The sequence below is a fragment of the Lissotriton helveticus genome, chromosome 7, assembly GCF_964261635.1.
Source record: "Lissotriton helveticus chromosome 7, aLisHel1.1, whole genome shotgun sequence".
Classification (NCBI taxonomy): Eukaryota; Metazoa; Chordata; class Amphibia; order Caudata; family Salamandridae; genus Lissotriton; species Lissotriton helveticus.
Window position 1 is genome coordinate 134,319,269 of NC_136068.1, and position 21,101 is coordinate 134,340,369.

Sequence of the window (21,101 nt, forward strand, 5' to 3'; positions counted from 1 at the left end):
CTGAAGCTCCACTCTGCACTCTGAAGCTCCACTCTGAATCTGCACTCTGAAGCTCCACTCTGAATCTGCACTCTGAAGCTCCACTCTGCACTCTGAAGCTCCACTCTGCACTCTGATGCTCCACTCTGATGCTCCACTCTGAAGCTCCACTCTGAAGCTCCACTCTGAAGCTCCACTCTGAAGCTCCACTCTGAAGCTCCACTCTGAAGCTCCACTCTGAAGCTCCACTCTGAAGCTCCACTCTGAAGCTCCACTCTGAAGCTCCACTCTGAAGCTCCACTCTGATGCTCCACTCTGATGCTCCACTCTGATGCTCCACTCTGAAGCTCCACTCTGAAGCTCCACTCTGAAGCTCCACTCTGCACTCTGAAGCTCCACTCTGCACTCTGAAGCTCCACTCTGCACTCTGAAGCTCCACTCTGAAGCTCCACTCTGCACTCTGAAGCTCCACTCTGCACTCTGAAGCTCCACTCTGAAGCTCCACTCTGCACTCTGAAGCTCCACTCTGAATCTGCACTCTGAAGCTCCACTCTGCACTCTGAAGCTCCACTCTGAATCTGCACTCTGAAGCTCCACTCTGCACTCTGAAGCTCCACTCTGAATCTGCACTCTGATGCTCCACTCTGAATCTGCACTCTGAAGCTCCACTCTGCACTCTGAATCTGCACTCTGCAGCTCCACTCTGAATCTGCAGCTCCACTCTGCACTCTGAAGCTCCACTCTGAATCTCCACTCTGAAGCTCCACTCTGAATCTCCACTCTGAAGCTCCACTCTGAAGCTCCACTCTGAAGCTCCACTCTGAAGCTCCACTCTGAAGCTCCACTCTGAAGCTCCACTCTGCACTCTGAAGCTCCACTCTGCACTCTGAAGCTCCACTCTGCACTCTGAAGCTCCACTCTGCACTCTGAATCTGCACTCTGAAGCTCCACTCTGAAGCTCCACTCTGAAGCTCCACTCTGAAGCTCCACTCTGAAGCTCCACTCTGAAGCTCCACTCTGAAGCTCCACTCTGAAGCTCCACTCTGCACTCTGAAGCTCCACTCTGAAGCTCCACTCTGCACTCTGAAGCTCCACTCTGAAGCTCCACTCTGCACTCTGAAGCTCCACTCTGAAGCTCCACTCTGCACTCTGAAGCTCCACTCTGAAGCTCCACTCTGAATCTGCACTCTGAAGCTCCACTCTGAAGCTCCACTCTGCACTCTGAAGCTCCACTCTGAAGCTCCACTCTGCACTCTGAAGCTCCACTCTGAAGCTCCACTCTGAAGCTCCACTCTGAAGCTCCACTCTGAAGCTCCACTCTGAAGCTCCACTCTGAAGCTCCACTCTGAAGCTCCACTCTGAAGCTCCACTCTGCACTCTGAAGCTCCACTCTGCACTCTGAAGCTCCACTCTGAATCTGCACTCTGAAGCTCCACTCTGCACTCTGAAGCTCCACTCTGAAGCTCCACTCTGAAGCTCCACTCTGCACTCTGAAGCTCCACTCTGAAGCTCCACTCTGCACTCTGAAGCTCCACTCTGAAGCTCCACTCTGCACTCTGAAGCTCCACTCTGAAGCTCCACTCTGCACTCTGAAGCTCCACTCTGCACTCTGAAGCTCCACTCTGAAGCTCCACTCTGCACTCTGAAGCTCCACTCTGCACTCTGAAGCTCCACTCTGAAGCTCCACTCTGCACTCTGAAGCTCCACTCTGAATCTGCACTCTGAAGCTCCACTCTGCACTCTGCAGCTCCACTCTGAAGCTCCACTCTGCACTCTGCAGCTCCACTCTGAAGCTCCACTCTGAAGCTCCACTCTGAAGCTCCACTCTGAAGCTCCACTCTGAAGCTCCACTCTGAAGCTCCACTCTGCACTCTGAAGCTCCACTCTGAAGCTCCACTCTGCACTCTGAAGCTCCACTCTGAAGCTCCACTCTGCACTCTGAAGCTCCACTCTGCACTCTGAAGCTCCACTCTGAAGCTCCACTCTGCACTCTGAAGCTCCACTCTGAATCTGCACTCTGAAGCTCCACTCTGCACTCTGAAGCTCCACTCTGAATCTGCACTCTGAAGCTCCACTCTGAAGCTCCACTCTGAATCTGCACTCTGAAGGTCCACTCTGAAGCTCCACTCTGAAGCTCCACTCTGAAGCTCCACTCTGAAGCTCCACTCTGAAGCTCCACTCTGAAGCTCCACTCTGAAGCTCCACTCTGAAGCTCCACTCTGAAGCTGCACTCTGAAGCTCCACTCTGAATCTGCACTCTGAAGCTCCACTCTGAATCTGCACTCTGAAGCTCCACTCTGAATCTGCACTCTGAAGCTCCACTCTGAATCTGCACTCTGAAGCTCCACTCTGAATCTGCACTCTGAAGCTCCACTCTGCACTCTGAAGCTCCACTCTGAATCTGCACTCTGAAGCTCCACTCTGAAGCTCCACTCTGAAGCTCCACTCTGAAGCTCCACTCTGAAGCTCCACTCTGAAGCTCCACTCTGAAGCTCCACTCTGCACTCTGAATCTGCACTCTGAAGCTCCACTCTGCACTCTGAAGCTCCACTCTGAATCTGCACTCTGAAGCTCCACTCTGAAGCTCCACTCTGCACTCTGAAGCTCCACTCTGCACTCTGAAGCTCCACTCTGAATCTGCACTCTGAAGCTCCACTCTGCACTCTGAAGCTCCACTCTGCACTCTGATGCTCCACTCTGATGCTCCACTCTGAAGCTCCACTCTGAAGCTCCACTCTGAAGCTCCACTCTGAAGCTCCACTCTGAAGCTCCACTCTGAAGCTCCACTCTGAAGCTCCACTCTGATGCTCCACTCTGATGCTCCACTCTGATGCTCCACTCTGAAGCTCCACTCTGAAGCTCCACTCTGAAGCTCCACTCTGAAGCTCCACTCTGCACTCTGAAGCTCCACTCTGCACTCTGAAGCTCCACTCTGCACTCTGATGCTCCACTCTGAAGCTCCACTCTGCACTCTGAAGCTCCACTCTGCACTCTGAAGCTCCACTCTGAAGCTCCACTCTGCACTCTGAAGCTCCACTCTGAATCTGCACTCTGAAGCTCCACTCTGCACTCTGAAGCTCCACTCTGAATCTGCACTCTGAAGCTCCACTCTGCACTCTGAAGCTCCACTCTGAATCTGCACTCTGATGCTCCACTCTGAATCTGCACTCTGAAGCTCCACTCTGCACTCTGAATCTGCACTCTGCAGCTCCACTCTGAATCTGCAGCTCCACTCTGCACTCTGAAGCTCCACTCTGAATCTCCACTCTGAATCTCCACTCTGAAGCTCCACTCTGAAGCTCCACTCTGAAGCTCCACTCTGAAGCTCCACTCTGAAGCTCCACTCTGAAGCTCCACTCTGCACTCTGAAGCTCCACTCTGCACTCTGAAGCTCCACTCTGAAGCTCCACTCTGAAGCTCCACTCTGAAGCTCCACTCTGAAGCTCCACTCTGAAGCTCCACTCTGAAGCTCCACTCTGAAGCTCCACTCTGAAGCTCCACTCTGCACTCTGAAGCTCCACTCTGAAGCTCCACTCTGCACTCTGAAGCTCCACTCTGAAGCTCCACTCTGCACTCTGAAGCTCCACTCTGAAGCTCCACTCTGCACTCTGAAGCTCCACTCTGAAGCTCCACTCTGAATCTGCACTCTGAAGCTCCACTCTGAAGCTCCACTCTGCACTCTGAAGCTCCACTCTGAAGCTCCACTCTGAAGCTCCACTCTGAAGCTCCACTCTGAAGCTCCACTCTGAAGCTCCACTCTGCACTCTGAAGCTCCACTCTGCACTCTGAAGCTCCACTCTGAATCTGCACTCTGAAGCTCCACTCTGCACTCTGAAGCTCCACTCTGAAGCTCCACTCTGAAGCTCCACTCTGCACTCTGAAGCTCCACTCTGAAGCTCCACTCTGCACTCTGAAGCTCCACTCTGAAGCTCCACTCTGCACTCTGAAGCTCCACTCTGAAGCTCCACTCTGCACTCTGAAGCTCCACTCTGAAGCTCCACTCTGCACTCTGAAGCTCCACTCTGAAGCTCCACTCTGCACTCTGAAGCTCCACTCTGAAGCTCCACTCTGCACTCTGAAGCTCCACTCTGCACTCTGAAGCTCCACTCTGAAGCTCCACTCTGCACTCTGAAGCTCCACTCTGAATCTGCACTCTGAAGCTCCACTCTGCACTCTGCAGCTCCACTCTGAAGCTCCACTCTGAAGCTCCACTCTGAAGCTCCACTCTGAAGCTCCACTCTGAAGCTCCACTCTGAAGCTCCACTCTGAAGCTCCACTCTGCACTCTGAAGCTCCACTCTGAAGCTCCACTCTGCACTCTGAAGCTCCACTCTGAAGCTCCACTCTGCACTCTGAAGCTCCACTCTGCACTCTGAAGCTCCACTCTGAAGCTCCACTCTGCACTCTGAAGCTCCACTCTGAATCTGCACTCTGAAGCTCCACTCTGCACTCTGAAGCTCCACTCTGAATCTGCACTCTGAAGCTCCACTCTGAAGCTCCACTCTGAATCTGCACTCTGAAGCTCCACTCTGAAGCTCCACTCTGAAGCTCCACTCTGAAGCTCCACTCTGAAGCTCCACTCTGCACTCTGAAGCTCCACTCTGAAGCTCCACTCTGAAGCTCCACTCTGAAGCTCCACTCTGAAGCTCCACTCTGAAGCTCCACTCTGAAGCTCCACTCTGAAGCTCCACTCTGCACTCTGAAGCTCCACTCTGAATCTGCACTCTGAAGCTCCACTCTGCACTCTGAAGCTCCACTCTGAAGCTCCACTCTGAAGCTCCACTCTGAAGCTCCACTCTGCACTCTGAAGCTCCACTCTGCACTCTGAAGCTCCACTCTGAAGCTCCACTCTGAAGCTCCACTCTGAAGCTCCACTCTGAAGCTCCACTCTGAAGCTCCACTCTGCACTCTGAAGCTCCACTCTGAAGCTCCACTCTGCACTCTGAAGCTCCACTCTGAAGCTCCACTCTGCACTCTGAAGCTCCACTCTGAATCTGCACTCTGAAGCTCCACTCTGCACTCTGAAGCTCCACTCTGAATCTGCACTCTGTACTCTGAAGCTCCACTCTGAATCTGCACTCTGAAGCTCCACTCTGCACTCTGAAGCTCCACTCTGAAGCTCCACTCTGAAGCTCCACTCTGAAGCTCCACTCTGAAGCTCCACTCTGAAGCTCCACTCTGAAGCTCCACTCTGCACTCTGAAGCTCCACTCTGCACTCTGAAGCTCCACTCTGAAGCTCCACTCTGCACTCTGAAGCTCCACTCTGCACTCTGAAGCTCCACTCTGAAGCTCCACTCTGAAGCTCCACTCTGAAGCTCCACTCTGAAGCTCCACTCTGAAGCTCCACTCTGAAGCTCCACTCTGAAGCTCCACTCTGCACTCTGAAGCTCCACTCTGAAGCTCCACTCTGCACTCTGAAGCTCCACTCTGAAGCTCCACTCTGCACTCTGAAGCTCCACTCTGCACTCTGAAGCTCCACTCTGAAGCTCCACTCTGCACTCTGAAGCTCCACTCTGCACTCTGAAGCTCCACTCTGAAGCTCCACTCTGCACTCTGAAGCTCCACTCTGCACTCTGAAGCTCCACTCTGAAGCTCCACTCTGCACTCTGAAGCTCCACTCTGAATCTGCACTCTGAAGCTCCACTCTGCACTCTGAAGCTCCACTCTGAATCTGCACTCTGAAGCTCCACTCTGCACTCTGAAGCTCCACTCTGAAGCTGCACTCTGAAGCTGCACTCTGAAGCTCCACTCTGAAGCTCCACTCTGAAGCTCCACTCTGAAGCTCCACTCTGAAGCTCCACTCTGCACTCTGAAGCTCCACTGAAGCTACACACCGCGCAGGGCAGCTCTGGATGCTGATGCGAGAGGCCAGCTGGGAGGCGCGCTGCTCGTCTTCCTGCTCGTGCTGACTCGGAGAGAAAACTTGTTTTCATTGGGAGAGCGGCCTTCAAAGACCCGGTCACTGCGCCTCTCCGAGTGTTTAGCTTGGGATAAAATGGGCGCAGTGTTGTGGTGATGACAGTAGAGCAAGGGAGGTGCCGGCAATGCCGGAACAGACTCGGGGGCGTTCCCGGCGTCGCGTGACGTCGGCAAAAGGGAAAGAATGTCAGGAACGCCCCCGTGTCTGGTCCGGCATTGACGGACAGGCCCCTCGTCCAATGGCAAGGCTCCGTTTACGGAGCCAGCCAATCAATGACGAGGGCCGACCCAAAGCACCCTACAGTTCTCAACAGGATTTCGCCTGCGCGAAAAAAACCTAAAAAGAACAAAGACGTACCACGAGATCTAGCAAAAAAAGAAACAAGCAAATGAGAGTGACAATAAAGCCACTAATGTTAGGCAATGGGTGGGGATATAAGGACACTGTAAGCCAGGGGTCTTCAAACTGGGGGGCCTTAACTGATCCTGGGGTGGGGGCCCGCCAGCTCTGGTTAAAATAAGCATCATGCTGATAGCAGTGCTTTGTTTTATGCTGAAAACAAATGATCAGCACTCTGTAATGGGACACTAGTAAAAAAAAATTGTAATTACCTGGGTGGGAGTATGGATCAAGAGGGAAGGGACTCCTAATATTCTTCAACACCTCCTCTCTCTCCCATTTCAGATCATCACACCGTGGGTACCAATACATTACACATTAGTAGGGCCCAGCTAAGCAGAATAGTATGTTTGGCAATCATGTATTTTATTGCATTTTTAAACCGTTTAACATAACTGTAATGTTTAAATAATTCTAGGCAAATTTAAACATTGCAAATTTAATAGAATAACTGTGAAAAATTCGAGGGGGCAATGATTTTTTTTAATACTGGGGCACGGCATGAAAACGTTAGAAGATGACTGGAGTAAGCTAACAAAAATGTAACTCGCAAGAGACGTCTAAAGGGCAAGACTCAAAACTGCCTCTTCAACTGAAAGTTCTTTTACTTTTGTTCAGAGTAGCGAAATTACTTGGCCATAAAAGATCGCAAGCCTGCTATTAAAAACCAATGTCGTGTCGAAAACTCAGCAAGCAACATACAGAGCGCTACAAAAAAAATAACTTTTTTAAGTGTAAGGAGTTTGCCCGCATTACAAGTCACTTTCGTTTTAGAATAAGTAACACACAAGGCCATGGATACGGTTGAATCTAGGGCATCCGCTTTCAGGAACTTTCGCACTACCATTCCCGTTACCCTCCGGGGATCAGTTGACAAGTACAGCACGCTTCTGTTCAGCTCACACACGTCAAACTCCCATCCTTCAGGACGAAGAACAGAGTAAAGGAAATCAGGGCGTGACTGTCAAGTATTGGTTGAAACCACTCCGTAACGAAAGAATACGCGGCAGCCATCTTTAAAATGACCGGCTAAACAGGCCACGGAAAGGCGCCAGAAAATTAAATATCACGCAGCATTGTTAGTCTTCGCAAAATAATGAACATTTGGTAGACGTGTCGCTCGTTTAGAAAACGTGTATAACATGTCAATGTATTGAAATGAGCAACATTGTACCAGTGTTTAATTAAAACAACTTGCGCATAGAAGCAATCCGCCATTCTATAGCATTTTAGATGCTTTCATTTTGAGAAATCTATTACCACTCGCCGTGGCTTAAGAATCAGCAGGCACAGCAAGAAGGTTGGCCCGGTTCTGTCTTCTTTTACTTTCTATTGCTGGCCTTGCTGGTTGGCAAGGTCAACAGACGAGCCAACCGCCGGATTGTACGTATTTTCTCGCAACCGGTGTCCGATCTACTTTTGTGACAGCTACTACTGCCTGCTGTATATATTTTCCGCAACATAGGTTGACCTGTGGTTCGGCCTTAAACCCAAATATTCTCCTTGCTCGTGACTTCTTCCAAACACAATATGGCGCGATTGGCGTTAGACGTGGGAAAAATGGCGGGCGGGAACACTTCCGCTTCCGTCCGGCCTCGCTGTGGTCCTTGCGGCTGTCGGCTGAGCGGTGTGTGGCTCCGCCATATTGTCTGTGTGAGGCCGGCAGGAAGCGGAGGCCGCGGGGCGGGGGAGAGGCGGCAGGTACTGGGGGTGTACACTTGGCTATGGGTCGTGGGGTTCAGTGGATTGGAGGTGAAAGACAGAGGTTCGCTGAATGGAGTAAGGGGCGGGCTCAATGTTGGGTTGTACCAACGCTTCGGGATGTGATAGCGAGGGGGCACTGACGCCTGTCATGGGGGGAGGTAAAACGATGAGGTGGGGGCTTGTTGGGTTATGCAGTTCAGTACATAGTAGCGGAATAATCACTGAGAGTGGCCCCTTAGAATGAAAGAGTGGGACGACTGAACGTTCCAAGACACAGAGTAACGGGGTTCTAGTTCTCGTGTGCATGGGCTCACCAGCTCTATGGAATGTCAGGGCGGGTGATTAAATATTGATTTGTGCTATGTATCCAAACCAGTAATAGTTACGTGTAAGTAGGTACCTGCAAGCTTGTGTGGCTACATATCTTGGGTATATGTTCCGCATATAGATTAATTGTGTGTGTGTGTTTGTCTATTCGGTTTTATTAGCAATAATTATGGAGTGGTGGTCTCCTTATTGGTTATCAGGCAGCCTGTCAATTTTTATAATGCTCAATCTTTAGATTTCATAATATTTTGGGGTTTCATCAATGCATACAATTAAGACCGTAGGTTTTCGCATATGTATCCATTCCAGTGGTGCAATAGAATGTTCGGCTAGGGTGGGTGTACTCGCATTTGTGGTTTGCAGGCTCCCAGTATTGCTGAGAGTTGAAGGGCTACAGTTGAGGGAAATTAATGCACCTAGCAATGTTTAAGAGCTTTAGCTGTTAGATGGACCCCAGCGCATTACCTTATTTCCAAACGCGCCTACATCTTTGCGCAGAGTCCTACAAGTGTTTAAGTGAATACAATAATTGGACTGCAGCGGTGGGACGTTTGTCTCTGCATATGTAAAGCAAAAAGTGTAGCTTTTGGCGTGAGTATTTCTACAGTGCGTCATATAATAAGTAGGCAACCGCTTTTGATATGTAGACGATCCTGTCACTATACAGAAAAGGGGTAGGGAACAGCAGTGGATGCTTGTACATTTCTCATGAAGTCTTAAAATAATTAAAGGCCTTTCCGGCAAAGCATGTATTAGAATGATGGGCTAGTCGCACTTTTTGGGGATGTTTTATCAGCCCAGCACCTCTTGCGTGGGGTTCCATAATCGCAAGGTTTACATTTAATATAGGTTAATAAGATAATCTATAGAGGTTCTTGGTTATCTCAAGGTTTGTCTAAAATACTGAAGAAATTGGTACAGATTTGTTGTGCATTTACCCCATTTCACATTTAATTAAAGAGTTGCACCATTAGTAACATGAGCGTTGCAACAGGGACTAGAGGTGTTAAGTGACGTGCGTTGGTACCCTGCATGTCTTGGTATGACAGAGGCTGTGTTTTAAGGGACATGCGCCACCCCAGTTTATCCAGAGAAACAGGGAGAGGATTCCAAAATTAAGTTGTGGCTTGTGAAATGAGCATTAAATAGTATTATAGCAAATAAATCGCAGAGCAAAATTCCACTGATGTTCGATCTAAAGGATTTTGTCATTCCCGACCTTAGAAGGATGACATGCTGGGTTTCCTTTACAAAAAGTTAATCTCGTGACTTGCAGATCTCACAGATGTCAGGAGCAAACATCTCAGCCAACTTTCGGCTACTGTGCACTGCAAATTAGTAGTAAGCCATTGCAATAACACATTGTGCATAATGGATACATACGTTCCGCTTACTCACACGCGTTGACAGTGGTCGCATTGGATTCCTTGTGATTTCACAGTCCTTTCCATGTGGCAAAAACACACAACTCCTAATGGCATTTAGCCTCTTTTGCTGCGTGAGCATCACAAGAACAATTTGAATAATTCGACGAGGTACTCGACAGTAGACTAATGTTCGTTGCATTTCTGTTGAAATGTCACCTGTCCTCTATCTTAGAGTAGAAGGGAAAGAAGCTTTTGAGGATTGTCCCAAAAATGAATTGACCAGTATGGAATGCATTTTTGGGGAAGGTTAAGCCTCATAATATTTTATAATAATGTGGATAATGCCGATTTTGGTGTATGTACCATCCTATTAAAAGGGGAGTGTTGCAGCATTTAGTTCTCATACTTATGAGGACTTTCACCCAGACTTCATGGGAATAAATGTTTGGTAGTGTGGGTCTAATAGGCTGTAGTAGGATAAATGGAGCAATAAGCTGTTAGGTTGCTTAAGGACAGTTCTAGATCACCCAGTGTAGTGGGGCTAGATTCCTGGCAGATGTGTTGGTGGGTCATCTTTGGTGTATAGTGGCATAAAGGGACAAAGTCTGTTGGTACTAAAGCCTTAACGTATGTTAGAAGACAAATAAGTTAAGGATAATCGGTCGCTGTACTATATAGATGTGGACATTTAGGGCCTCCAGCAAGGTCTGGAATGAAGAGGAATTAGTAGGACTGAATCTTTGTTGGTACCTTAGTAAATCTTAAATGGATTGCCCAACTTAAATGTCATTTTGACAAAAGGTTTGGTTACCTATCAACTGAAATTCTGCTCTGGGTTATAAGAGTAACATAGAGATTCTTAAACTAATTGTGTAATCAGTTGGGATAATATTTGAGCACCACAGCACGCAATAACATTGTAATGAAGTTTATACTCTTGAATGAGTGTTCATTATCAGTAATTTAAAGAATGCATGTTAGTAGTGGTGCACCCTAGATTTACTTGTAGAGATTAAGAGTTGGGAGGGGGCTTAGCCTTTGAAAGAGTCTTGCAACTCCAGTTAACTGGAGATTTTGTGGGGGTGATATTTCTAGTTTGTGTCTAACCCCAAAAGGCTGCAATTGTGTTAGTACCATTACAATTTGTCTTTGGGCATATCCCAACAGAACTCGGATTATTGATGTGGGCTAGTGTCATTTTGAGAGCATTTGCGATTCCACCAATGCAATATCAAGGTGGGGCGATGGATCTACAGTTTTGGGGTTGGCAGATAATCATTGGAGTATAGACTTCACAATGAATGGGATTATTAGCAGTTGGGGCCCGAACAGAATTTACAACAGCAGTGATGCTACTACTTTGGTGGTAGAGAATGGTTTGGAATAACACGGATTGGTAGCATCGGGGTATTTTGGATTATTTCAAAGGTAGTCCCCAATAAGTAACCTGGACAGCAGCAGTGTTAAAAATAATAAATTAAGGTGGAAACTGAAGCTTTAGCTCGCTGCAGTCATATGCCCCTCCTAGGAATTGCTTTGAATTATTTTTGAAGGATGGATGGTGAAGTAGTCTACAACTTTGTTTTGAACACCCAAGAAGATGATCACATATTAATCACTACACTTTTGTAACGTGGTCTTAAGGCGCTGATAACTTGTTATTAACTGACTCAGTTTGGTTTAGAATCGTAATGTGGCTGTCTGCAAGTCTGGTATGCGATTAGTACTAGAACTCTTTGAGGAATGGAAGTACATAGTTCTTGTATGGGGGAGTCCTGCAGAGCTTCAAATATTTTGGATGTAACAGGGATGTCTTACTCTGGGAGTATCCAATATCAGTGGGAGTGGAGAGAAATTCCTGAGCACATCCTCCTGTCTCAGTCAATACAACCACAGTGTGGTACTCAGTAACAGTTCCTACTGTGGTCTGTAAATGTCTGTCAAAGGCACTTTTGGCCGATCTTGAAATATGTTTTTTCATGTCCAGTTTCGGGTCTAGGGTGATGCCAAGAGATTTTACTGAATCCGCCAGGGCGAGGTTGCCGTTGAATGCGTCAATGGCTTTGAGCTATTCTTCAATTTGGGGGTTGTCGTTTTTGTTGGAGATGAGGAGCAATTCCGTTTTCTCTAGGTTGAGTTTCAGGTGATTATTTGTGAGCCATAGTTGCACCTCCTTGAGCGTGTTGTTAAGTCTCTGGATGTCATCAATGGTAGTGGTTTCCAGCGTGTCGTCAGCATATAAGTGAAAAGGGATGTTGGATTTCCTGAGTAAAGCTGTGAGGGGTTCCATGTAAATGTTGAAAAGCTGAGGGGAAAGCACAGATATTTGTGGGACACCTCTGATGACTGGGTGGAGGTCGGACTCAAAGTTTTTAATTTTGATTTTTTGTGAGCAGTTGTGGAGAAAGGAAGAGAACCAGTGGAGGACCGGTGTGGTATATTTGCAAAACACTCCAGGATTTTATTGTTTTTTTTATATTCATTTTTGTTCACCACATACAGTGCTCGTTGTGCTGAGGGTATTAGTTCTGAAAACAGCCTACTGAATGTGAATGTTTGGGCTAGAATGGGGCCTAAATAAGTCACTCTCCCTCAGGGATGAAACCCTCCTCTGTCTTTTTTAACTACACATACTGAGAAAAATAAAGCTGTTAGTCGTAGGTAATTTTACTTTCCTCATTTCCCTTCTGTTTTCGTCAGTTGACGACCCACATCAGTGTTTGCACATCCACACTGGACACCATAAGAGTTCCTCTGCTCATCAGGGTTGCAATCCACATTGGTAACAATCCTAACCTACGACTCAAGAAGCATGCTGCTTTTTGGGTGGGCTAGTATACGTTCTATAAATCTGAATTTTATTTTGAGAAATTCTTCTTCTAGAAATGTGAGACATTTAGAGACCATTATTTGTGCAGCTCCTGAGTACTTTGTTGTTGTTTTGACTGAGGTGTTCACTCAAGTGACGTCTATCACAATTTCGATGAATGCAAAAGTGCTCTTACAGAAGATATCGGGAGAAGAACCTGGGCATCAGAACATCTGGGTGACACTGGCGCCTGAGTGGCCAAGCTAACTGTACCCCAGGCATGATAGAACTCCTGTCCTTAGGAGATTGGATGTCTGACGTAGACTGGTGTCAGAGAGCAGAGCAGGCCGGTGTAGCAACGGAGGGGATGCCTAAAAAAATGGGGGAAAGTATGGGGGGGCTTGGAGGGATTTCCGAGGATTCTAAAGATCAAACAGGAAAAGGGTAACGCGATAAGTATTACACATGTGAGTTTCTTAGCTTAATTCAATTGTGTGGGGGTGAATGAAGTCTGGAAAATGTTTCACTTACTCATGCTTTCAAATTGCTTATCTGCATTGTATCTAGTACAATGTGTTTCACCCATATATGTAGTATGATGTAAAAGTAAATAAGATTTGTATATTCTGAGAGTTTACAGAAAAAGGTTAAACTAGATGTATGATTACAGCTTTTATTGCTGTGGCACAAGTCATCAGTATTTCTTTTGGTGCATTTAATTGTGAACTATGACTTGGAGTCATTGGTTGAGATATTTAGCAATGTTGAGGCAACAGAAGAAGAATTTGTGTGGGTGGGTGCTGTCCAGGCAGTGGCAGGTGGCTTTCCAGCTCAGCCAGACATGAAGGGGTCAGTCACATCATTGGTGTAGTCAAGCAGGATTTAATGTAATAGTTGTATGTGGTAAATTATACCGTTGTCCTCCCAGCAAATTTAGGTAGGATTGCTAATGTTGTGGACCAAAAGCATTATTTTGAAAGCATCTAGGAAATCCATTGATTTTTAAAATGGGGCTCTAGAAACGCTGGAATGTTATGTATTGTGCAAATCAAGCTTGTTGAGTTTTTTTTTGTAATTTACTACATAGTTTTAACCGATTCTAGGTGCCACAATAAATCACAAATGAAAACCTGTCTTGGATGTGCTGGATGTTGGTTTTTATTTTAACTGTTTGAGTCATTACTGTTTATGGTGCTTTTGGTATCCAGAGCTACGGACCCTGATGGAGAACAAACACATTTATGGGGGCTTGATTTTCCCATGTTTAGAGCTTAGCTGTCAGCAGGACATATCTACTTGGCTTATTTTTCACGTCTCTTAGGGCATGCTGTTAGTACCAATACGTTTCATAAGTATATTTTGGAAATGCAATTCTTTTGTCCCCCACATATCGGCTTGTTACTTTCTGCAAATGTATACATGTTGGTGTAAAATGCATGCTTTTAATTTTGGATAAACTGAAGTATGCTCCAAATAGAAACATGGCATTTTCATTAAACAAAAGTCTCTATATACTAGCTTTTGTTTTGAAGTAAACCTTTTGGTCCCCCAATTAATAGTTGGTCGGTCAGTTGCATCATACTTGCATTCTGCCTTAAATGTACGTGTTATCACCTGCCAGGATGCAGATCTTATATTAAGGATTTCCGCCGTCACCATAGTAGGAGCGGGTGCAACCATACATACCATTCATACCAAAGTATGCTAAGAATTGCCACCAAGAACCCAGGGTCAAAATTATGCCAGAAGTGGCAAGTGTCATGCCACGGGTGCCCTATTTTTGCCAACATTCCCAATTTTTCAGACAGGGTTGGCATTAGTGAATGGATGCCCATTCTACATAGATTATGCTCTATTGGGATAGGGGCATCAATTTTCCAGAGATGGGGACACATGCCATGAATGCCTGCAGTACCATGCTCTCATATTTGGGCACCATTGTGTTATTGATGTACTCTTTCCAAAGAATTCCACCATTATACTGCAGCTAGCATTATGCCAGAGATGGGCATCATCCTGCAATGAAATCCCATGGCATCGCATTACCATTCCACTAATGCCCACTATTTCAAAAAAATCATTTACCAGCTTCATTTGAGGGTTAGGCCCCTACCTAACTATACAGTCTAACTGGGGCTGGGAGGAAGGGTGAAACTGGAGGGACGACAGATTGCCAGGCTTAGAGACACGTTCTCTATCACACAATAAGATATGGAGTCTAAACATGCCCACAGACATGCAACTCTCCAACACTGTCTCTGCTCCAGGTCCCTCAGATGGACAATTCATTGAACCATGGCTGCACAGTCTTTTGGGCAGGGGCAGCCTCGTATGTCTGGCTTCATGCTCAATCGCAGTTTAATTAATCTCCCCTTCATTTAGTTTTATCTTGAGGAAATACCAATAAAAATGTTGGATCTATAGTAGCACCGTTTTTATTTTCACACCTAGCACTTGCACCATACGCTGGGCAGGAATGGGCCAACAAAGGAGGTGGCTGACTTTGAAACAATGGAAACATCTTTTCCTTTTCCCCGACAAGCTAGTGGTCAGCTTCCTGATGTTGTGCAGGCATCACTATTGCTTGACCTAAAACATTTGTATTCCAAGTCAGGAAACGCATGTCCCTTTTGCCTCTACTCATTATCTGGTATGATTAATCCTAGAACAGTGGTTCCCAACCTGTGGTCTGGGGATCCGCAAAGCCTCCTCGGGGTGTCCATGACTACTTGGATAATTACATAATATTAACAGATCGATAAAGTCTCTATAAATAAAGAAGCTAAATATACAATTCAAATTTTGAAAATGTACAGTAAATTTGAAGGATTTAAAACTGGAGACTAAACATTAAATTGGTATCCTCAGATTGATTTGTGGGAGCAGGGCAAATGCGTCAAACAGATTATAGTATTTAGGATGATGAGTGGCCTCAAATGAATTTAGAAAAGCTCCAACATTAATATTAAAATTACAATTTTTATACTTTTTTGTTTGCGAAATAAATACTATTTGTGTATTTGTTTGAATGTTTTGTGTGTATTATTTTACTGTTCAAATAATCTATAGTGCTTAGACTGGGACCCTCAGCAGTCATGACTCTGCGGTTCCGGTAATGATGGGGGGGGGGGGGGGGTTCCTCTGGGTTCCACCAATAATTAATTGGTGGTCCCAATAAGTCAAAAGGTTGAGAACCACTGTTCTAGAGTGAAGTAATAGGATTACCCTGACCATCTTGTATCCAATTACTTAAGCATGTGATGGAAGTAGGCAGTTGGCTTGCTCCTTTCTCTAGTGCAAAGATTTATATGTATCTTGGCTGGCACTGTTGGAATTAGTGGATTATCAAAAATGGTCTTTGATTTCCAGTCGGTCACATTATTTGTAGACTGTTATGTTATGTTAGTATTTTTTATAAGGCGCACAGCTGCCCCAGCCAAGGGGCGTCCCGGCGCCTGATCAGGTACCACAACATAACAAATCGGTGCTGGGAAAGACAAGAAGAAATCATTCAACAGTTTGAAACAAAAAAGTTTTTATGGCGCGCCTGAAAGGAGTGAGACTGTTCAGGGCTCGAATGTGGGCGGGGAGGGAATTCCACAATCCAGCCGCTAATACTTTAAAAGAGCGACCTCCCATCCTACTAAGTCTGAACCGTATATTAACCGCCAGATGGAGAGATTCCGATCTGAGGGACCGCGTAGGGACATACGTAGGGACTAACTTCAAGACCTCGATCTGTTACATGAATATGCTAGTTCAACAGCATCAGTGGTCTGTTAGGGACTGGGAGTAGATGTCTTGTGTAAATGATGCTGTTCTGGAGGAGTTTTCTCTTGAATTTATCGTCCTAAAAATAGGATGGATGATTCATAATCTCTTCGTTTGTGCGTAAATTGTGAGCCAGCTGCTGGCTCTTCTGGAGGAGGCATTTTTTTAGTTGAGTATCTAGCAAGATAGTTGCCAACGTGAAAGAAACTCTTCTATTGCTGGAGTTTTAAGGCACCTTTCTGGTAACCTGGGGGTTACATTATGAAGGTGGATGGGGTTCAATTTCTATCAAAAACAGTTGTTTAAATTAATGTAGTGGCCATTCTCTGAAACTTCTTTTTTTTGTTTATTGGGTTTTAACAATTGTTATGGCTTTTTGACTCTGTACATCAGTGTAAGACATTAAAACAGTCACAAGAAAGTGCACAGTTCTCGTGATCATAAATGTACATTTTGTTATTTCATTCTGACATAACTGTTCAGTCCATGCCTTTGTACATTTTACTGTTTCACTGTTAGCACTGGATAGTCTGTGGTAAAAGGACTGTCAGGGGGGAGTCTACTTGTTGCTCTTAAATCGTCAGCGATTCTGAGTCCTTTGCGGCTGTATCTTGCCGCCCATAGGCGCATATGGATTTGTCGCTGCTAAGTGGACTTCCCGATGTTGCCATGTCTATTCTTCCCTAAATGTGTTCCCAAAAAACTGGTGCGCGCGCTATGTTACACAGGGTTAAACCCAAATGGAGTCACTGGGACCTGGGTAGATTAGTGTTATAAAAAGAGGGGTCCCGGACTTACAAGAACAGATTATATACAATGAAGAGAGAGAAATACTTAACATAGATGAGAAAGGAAAAGAAAGAGAAACAAATCCAAAGTGCAATGTTTTTATTCACAAAAGCACTTGTATCAACCTTATGAATGGTTATACGATATGTATCAAGAAGCAAAATTTTTTTTTTCAAAAATGTTCTGTGCCCACGTAGAGAGGGAAGGGGGAGTGCTGTGAGGGAGTTCAGTGAAGATAAGTGACAATTGACATAGTATTACTTTACTGAATGTCCAATATTCATATATACATTCCTAAAATGGTCCCCTTGAATCGGGGCCACATGAAAAAAGCACATGTCATTGCAATATTAGAAAGCCAAACACCTAACAAAAGCGGTACAAATCCTGCTGGGCATTAGGAGTTGGTGGGTAAGGCGAAGGGAGTCTACGTTTCGACCCTGTATATGTAGGGAAAGTTGCCCTTACAGTGCGGGCCTGCTTCAGGACTGGGGGGCGGTGGGCTGACCTCCTAGGGTTAAAAGAGCATGAAAATAATCAGGGTAGAGGGTCTACAAAGGATCCCTAGTAAGCCATAGCAGGGTGACCCACTTGGCACATTTATTAAAATTACATACAAGCAGTGTTTTAATGTCCTCGCTGCTTGTATGTAAGAAGGAGGGTCGGGTGTGATCCTCAGCAGTTTTTCCTACGGCGTCCAGAGGGGTATTCCCTGCATGTCGGGTACCTAGGGTTGACTCTGGAGTGGCAGGTTCTCTTGAGGTGCTTCTTCTTTAGGACTAGCAGGAGGGGCCGGTGATGTCTCGGGTTGTGAGTCTCCGGCTGGTTTGTTTCATGTGTAAAAGTATGTAGCAATTGTGCCCATTCCAGGGAGAGAGGATGTTTACGGGTTCCCTTTAATTCTTCCTCCCTGAGTGTCTGTTCCTCTGACTTTCCCCATTTTTAGGTCTCCCGTAGCGAATGCAGCGCAGCTGCTTCGCTTGGCGAGCTCTATTGCTGTGGCTTTCGTTTGCGAAGGGTGACAGGAGGTGGCACGCGCGGACAGGAGATGTGCACGCGTATGGACAGCAGATGCGCACTCCGTACGTGTGCACATCTCCTGTTCCCGGAGGCTGGCAGCGCGCATCGCATGCTTTCAGCCGTCCCACCCCCTTGTCGGCTTCCGCAGTCCTTCCTCTTAACCGTGACATGCCTCCCCGTACTTTGCTGCAGGGTTTTGAAGATATATGAAGCTTCAGTGGGCGCTAACCTTAGGCAGACAGTTCGTGTTTTTGAAAGAGAGAAATGAAGGCTGTTTCACGTAATAAAACACTACCAACCCCGACGTCTGAAACTACCTGAATTTTCGTCAGATATAATAAGCATTCTTAGTGCCTATGAACGCAGGCTGACTGAAGCAGTGAAGACGGGTGGGTTTTCTCTGCTCCTAATTGAAAGGCTGCCAAGCACACCAGCACAATAAAAACACCAACCAAAATCGGTTCAGCAATCTCTAAGCGCATAGCTAACTGCTGCCCTTCCGTAAATAATCATTACACCCACCTCCTGGACTGTGTCGAATCAATCGGAGATGGACCGAGCGCACATCTGTGCGTCAAAACCCGCCCCTTCCAGCCGAAGACAGAAAGGCTGATTTGAGGCAACGGAGGCACCTCGATTAATCGATTTCCGTGCAATAGGAGAAGCCTGATACAATCACCCTCCACTATTCTGCCAAAAGTGGGCCCCACTTGCTGTGGGCGGTCACCCGGAAACCAGGGTAGAGAGCTCTGAGAGCAGAAAAGCACCTCGTGCCAATGGGCGAGCCGGGCGATATAGGTCAGGCCTAGGTACCGCAAGACCAGGAACTCGGCTGGCACACGGTGTGATCCTGGACAAATGCTTTTGGCTTCCCGTTGTCTCAGACCTGCAAGATTGTGAGCGCTTAGATGTTATCTGGATTGCGAAGAGCGCTATGCAAGAGAGGCACGAGAGAGAGAATGAGAAATACAGACACAGAGAAGGAAACAGTGTATTTGTAACTTTTTTTGTAACCGAGTCTGATGCGAGAATGTTTAGACGTGGACTCAGTGAGGCCCGAAAGTCGAGCTACACCTTCCCGATGAAACCCAAACAGGCAGAAGTGCATCTGAGGCTCCATGTGGCTTGTATGGAAAAGTTGTGACAACAGCCTCACATTATTTGCATATGATTGGCCCACTAAGGCGTAAAAGAGAAGAAAAAAGTGCAAGACGTTATACCCAGCAGCACAAAGTTCCAGTCATTGTTATCACACCCTTTGGCTTTCATTCGATTAGGATTGTGTACGACTGTCAAGTGAGCGCTGAGACTGCCAGCTTCTCTTTTGCTGATGGCGGTGCATTTGTGATGTCTTTTTTTTAGACTAGCCGTAGTGTGAGCTGTTCTCCGTGCATGTTGTTCCCTAGAGCACCATGAATTAAATATTGCAAATTTTTTGCTGAATATATGTCAACATGTTGATTACGCGCCACTTTTGAGCTCCTCCCTGCATGCAGTGGGATTTGTCTTTTTTTACCAACAGCATCAGTGAGGTTGTTTGGCATTGGTGTCAAAGCTTAATTACAGAGCCTGGCTGTCAATAACGTTGCTGACCCTCAAACAGGGCACAATATGTCCATGATTGAGGAAAGATTTGTGAAATTGCTACCTTTGCTTGATAGTATCATGTGTATCATGACATTTTATTTAGAGTATGACAACACACAGACGCTTCTCGGGACCTCTGATACTTTAAAGTGTATATTCCTTATTGAGGCTGTGGATATACAACCATTGCCTTGAGCTTTATTCTCGAGTGAAATCAAAAAGTGAAGTGTCATAAGGGGCAGTGCTGTGTGTAACTGATCACAGAGACTGGGAAATGGCATTTTCTCTTTCGAAATGTCTACAAGAGAGATATTCCCCCAATCCAAGGATTCATTACTCTGCATCCAGGCTCATTTTGGGTTGGAAGGCTCTGGCCACATTTAATCAATAATATAAGAACCCCCATGACTGCCTATGAAAGCGTCAGCATATTCACCTGGCCAGCTACCCAAGGACCTCCCTAACTAAGGTCAAATTTGGGGCCGGAAATGCTATAGAAGGCTGCTTGACTCTGAACAAGTGTGATGCTGTTACAAAAGGTCTAAGGTTTAACACTTGGATGGCTCCATGGCTGAGAAGCTCTTCCTCAGTACTCCGTTGGTGGTTGCCAAGAGGAACATCGCTGCTCACTGGCTGAACACTGCCCCTCCCACTCTAGGGCGCTGGCGTCGGGGGGGGGGGGGTGGATTGGTGTGCTGCGCAGGAGCAGCCTTTATACGTAGCCAGGGGGTGTCCCGAGAAATTTCATGGCATGTGGGGGAAATAGGTTGAGGTACTCGACAAATGAGATGATGTGGTCTGCTCTCCAGGTGCAAGTGGATATGTTATTCTTGATTTCTTTGTGGTCTTGATGTCATTGCGATGTGTTTTATCCCTTTTTCTGCTAATGTATAATGTAGCTCTGAATGGTGCTGTTTGTTGTCTAATTCAAAACTCCATAAAATTGATTGTCAAAAAAGGTTTAACACTTGGGATGAGTTATAATAATTTTAGGTCGAGCCTAGGCATCACATACGCTGCTCTGCGAGGCATGCTGTATACATGGCTTGCATCGTCCCGGCGTCGATTAACTCGAGGACGCGGCGGATCTCTCTGGTGCCCCTCCGCGTGGCACCCCACACCCAAAAAACGTCTGATCAACTTTGACAACAGCTCCACGTCGCGTTGTTTTGCCAGTACCCTTGAGGTCTTTCCATTACACCAGCAAGCTGAAGATTTGATACCAGCAAGCTTAGGACACAATGCTCCTCCCCCACTATTTGAGGAGCCCCCATCTGTGAATACGACCTTTTGGCTAAAGATATACTGAGCTGACTGGCCCTGAAGAGAATCCCGTGAATAATAGGGATTTGAAACGCGTAGGCCGTTTGCATCTTGGTGCCTATTTGGTGTTGCATCTTGATTTACGTGTATATACACTTGATTTTTG

At 46.4% G+C, this 21,101-nt stretch overlaps 1 protein-coding gene across 2 annotated transcripts in view; it reads left to right on the top strand.

Moving 5' to 3' along the window:
- Positions 1-7,862: 7,862 nt before the first annotated feature.
- The window catches only part of CSNK2A1 (casein kinase 2 alpha 1), a 111,090-nt gene continuing 97,851 nt past the window's right edge, over positions 7,863-21,101 (top strand). For both annotated transcript variants that reach the window (XM_078651725.1, XM_078651727.1), the window contains exon 1: positions 7,863-7,999. The gene's annotated coding sequence lies outside the window, so the exon portion shown is untranslated. The remainder of the gene's footprint in view (positions 8,000-21,101) is intronic.